We start from the raw sequence: 4534 nt of genomic DNA, 5'->3' as shown, positions 1-4534 counted from the left end.
GACTACTCTCAGGAGTGCCCGGGTGGCTCAGCCAGCTAACCGTCCTACTTTGGCTCAGGCCATGATCTCACAGTTTGTGAGTTCAAGCCCTGTGTCAGGCTCTGAGCTGTCAGCTCTGCTTCAGATTCTGTATCTCTCTCTCTGCTCCTCCCCAGCTTGTGCGCTCGCTCTCTCTCTCTCTCTCCCTCTCTCTCAAAATGACTAAACATAAAAAAAAGACTATCCTTAGAAATTATAACATGATTTGGATGCTCTTTTCTGATCTCAGTAACCCATCATTGTTTTTATCTTGCAGTGTGGCTAAGAACTCATAGTAGGGGTAGGAGAAAAATCAGTTCTACACATTTCTTTAATTTACTTATGCTTCCATTATGATAGTATATACTATCTTTTAATATATTCTAGAAGTATTTTTAAGATGCTTATCCCTCTTGTTAAAAAATTGACATCGATGGGAGGTTTGTCTTTTTCTCTGTAAAAGGCTATAATACTAAGTACACAAACGTTATATTTTGAGGCTATAATACTAAGTACATATACATTTTTAAAAATTGTATCTTCCTGGTGAATTCAATTCTTTATCACTGTAAAGTGATCGTCTTTAGGACTTCACTAAAGAAGATGGTAGAACTTAAAGAATATATTATCTGCTATTAATATGGCCACATGGGCTGCCTTTTGTCATTTTCCCAACCTTTTAAGTTTAATTTTTGGTGACCCTTTGTTTTAGATATTTCTTTTGGAAATAGTGAAATTAAAAAAAAGAAGTCTGACTATCTTTGTTGGTTCACTGAAGCTTTTAACCCTTTATATTTTATGAGATATTTATGTTAAGTTTGGCATCTTATTTTGTGGTTTCCAATGGCTCTACCTTATGTTAGTTTCCTAGGGCTGCTTATATTAGTCTGGATTATATACATATTAAAAAAAAGAACCAGAAGATACATTTGTATTTATATTTACTATAAGGAATTGGCTTGTGCAATTGTGGAGACTGAGCAGTCAGCAGGCTGGAGACCCAGTGGAGTTGATAGTGTTAAGTTCTTTTCTTTTCTTTTTCTTTTTTTTTTTATGTTTGTTTATTTATTTTTGAGAGAGTGAGAGAGAGGGGCGGGGGAGGGGTGGGCAGAGAAGAGAATCCCAAGCACATTGCACTGTCAGTGTAGAGCCCAACTTGGGGCTCAAACGGACGAACTATGAGATCATGACCTGAGCTGAGATGCTTAAACGACTGACCCACCCCGGTGTGCTGCTAGAGTTACATTCTAGTCTCATTCCAAGTGTGCAGGCCAGGGGTAACTGATGCGCCAATTTCAAAGACGGGCAGAGAGAAAGCATTCTTTCTTCCCCAGTGTTTTATTCCATGCACACCTTCAATAGATTGGATGAGACCCCCTCACATTGGGGGAGGGCAGTCTGCTCCACCAGTGTAGCCATTCAAGCCCATTCACGTGTCAATGTCACCCAGAAATACCTTCATGCAAACACTCAGAATAACGTTTGACCGAACATCTGGGCACTCGTTGCCCCCGTCAAATTGACACACCCAACGAACCACCGTGTTACCCTAATGAAATACCACACCCTGGTTGGCTTAAAACAACAGAAACCTATTCTCTCACAGTCCTGGAGGCCAGAAGTCTAAGATCAAGGTGTTAGCAGAGCCATATTCCCTCTGAGACTGGGCGGAATCCTTCCTTGCGTCTTCCTAAACTCTGGGGGCGGCCATTGATCCTTGGCAGTTTTGGACATGGCTCCAGTCTGCCTCTGCGGTCATGTGGCCTGTTCCCTCTGCGTCTGGGTCTCATCTCCTTTTATAAGGACACAGCTGGGACGCCTGGGTGGCTCAGTTGGTGAAGGTCCGAATTTGGCTCAGGTCATGATCTCACAGTTCATGGGTTCGAGCCCCGCGTCAGGCTCTGTGGGTTCTGTGCTGACAGCTCAGAGCCTGGAGCCTGTTTCAGATTCTCTGTCCCCCCTCTCTCTGCCCCTGCTGTGCTCACACTCTGTCTCTCTTTGTTTCTCAGAAATAAACAAATATTAAAAAACAAATATTTGTTTCTTCTAAAAAAGAAATAAATATTAAAAAACAAATATTAATTTTTTTAATATAAGGACACAGCCATATTGGATCATGGCCCATCCTTCTTAAGCCTGACACCATCCTAACTTAGTTACATCTGCAAAGACCTTATTTCCATATAAAGCCACATTCGTGGGTACTGGGGTTTTGGAACTCAACGTATCTTTCTGGGGGACACAGTTCAGCCCGTAACACACCTGTCCCGTGCCTCTTTTTCTCTCCTTTCCTGCCTACTTTCAGATGACTTTTATTAATCCGGTTTTTCCTTCTACTACATTGAGAGTTCCATATTCTATTTCTATGTTTTTCACTCTTATTCTAGAAACTACATCATGAGTATTAAAGTCTAAAGTTAATCAGTACCTGTACCCCCTTCCCAGACAATATAAAGACCTTAGACCATTTTAACTCCACCTGCCCCTCTATATAACATTGTTAGCATATACTGAATCTGTTCTAACATGCTCTTTTTGTTGTAAAATAAAGCAGAAAGCCACGTGAATGAAATGCATGGCTTCATGAAATATTTTAGTGTAAACGCCATTCAGGTCAGGAATACAATTTTGCTGTCCCCTCCCCCTAAAAGCATGTTTATGTCCTTCTTCCCAATTACAGCCCCCCTCCTCACCCCTTAAGTAACCACTACTTTGGTTTCTATACTTACAATTTCCTTGCATTTCTCTAAAAACTCATTTTTTCAAACAAAGATGCATCCCCTAGATACTACAGCACTGTATGGCCCATTGAGATGCTTTCTGATATTTCTTTTCAATCTTTCCATCTATAAACTCTCTTTCCATCCTCTCCTTTTCCTTAAGGTTTATGTCTCGAAGCACCTGGCTAGTAAGATGAGTAGTTTAGTTTCCCCACAGCCTGGATTTTTAAAATCACATCTTCACAGTACCCTGTATTTCTCAGCCCTCTCTATTTCCAGAAGTTTGGGCACATGGGTCCATAAGCTGGATCAGATTGGGATTTGACCCCTTTGCCAAGACCACAGGAGGTACATAATATCCAGGTGTCACATCTTTTTTTAATGTTAACAGCCATTGATGCTTAATGCCTAAAAATCTATTAATTCCTTGGGGGCTGCAAAGTGGTGATATTCTATCTTTGTTGTTGTTGTAATTTAGTAGTTGTGATAAGAAGACACATCTCCGTCTACCATCTGGTTAGCCCACAGTACAGGTTATCCAGCAAAAAAGACTACATGCCGGGGTCCCTTCCTTTATTCAGTAGCTTTTAGGATAATAAGTTAGTTCTCGATCCTCCTCTGAAAGCGACCAATTGTTTTTCACAGTATTACTATGAACTCGTGAATTTAAACATTATTTTTACTGCAGCTCAAATTAGCCCAATGGGAGCCTGATTTCAGGTTGGTTCCTGAGTCCTTTGGCCATGACCTTGGGAGTCTTTAACAGCTTCCTTGCTCCCTGGTATGACAGGATGTTCCAGACTCATCTTGTATATCTCCTGCACCAGATCTTGATTCAGTCAGTTCTTCAAGAAGTCCTGGTTCCTTGTAGGGGAAATCGTACTTCAGGACCACTGTCGAAGATTGGAGGTTGGTGGCGCGTTGATCTAAATGCACATGTGCCCCCCCAACCCCACCCCCCCACACAACTGAGTTCATGTAAGTTTGATGTGTATCACTCATTTCATGATTTCCATGTCTTGTAACCCATACATCCAAATACATATTTAAAGATAAAAATATCTCACAAGTCAATATTGGTTCTTCTAACCTAAATTAAAAACTACCTAGATTTCATTAACTTCTTCTATACTACATCTGTAACTCCTTTCTTCTATACTATGAATGCTCATTCTCAAGAATACAAGGGATCATATCATTGGCCATAATTAGTCATTCGTCTTATCCTATGTTATACTCACAAAGGACTTGGAATGAGAATACTGATACTTAAAAAAAACAAAAATACTAATGGACTACCAATATGATTATTTCAAACATTAAAATAAATCTTTTTGCATATGCTCTCCCCATTTTCTCTCTGTTTTTTTTTTTTTTTAAGTAGGTGTACTATAAATTGTCCGAGCATACGGCCATTATAGTCTAGGCTCACCCACTTTAAGCCATCATTCAGACTTCATTGTACAGGTTACTATAAACTTAATCCCCACCATCTGCCCTCACATCAAGGAGGGTCTGAAGCTTACTCTCTAGTGAGTTTCTCACACAGGGCTCATGGGAACAATATTCCCCAAGATCTTGCATATTAACAGTGTGTTTTTATATCTGAAATTCAATTTTGCTGGGTATCAAATCATGGGGGCATGTTTTCTTAAACACATGGCTACATTTTTTTTTTCTCCTGACATAATTACTGCTGTCTGAAAGTCAGATCTGGGATTCTTTTCTTTTCTTTTAATGTTTTATTTATTTCTGAGAGAGAGAGAGAGACAGCATGAGCAGGGGAGGGTGAGAGA

The sequence above is a fragment of the Crocuta crocuta genome, unplaced genomic scaffold (assembly GCF_008692635.1).
Source record: "Crocuta crocuta isolate KB4526 unplaced genomic scaffold, BGI_CrCroc_1.0 scaffold93, whole genome shotgun sequence".
Taxonomy (NCBI): Eukaryota; Metazoa; Chordata; class Mammalia; order Carnivora; family Hyaenidae; genus Crocuta; species Crocuta crocuta.
Note: the sequence above shows the minus strand (reverse complement) of the source record.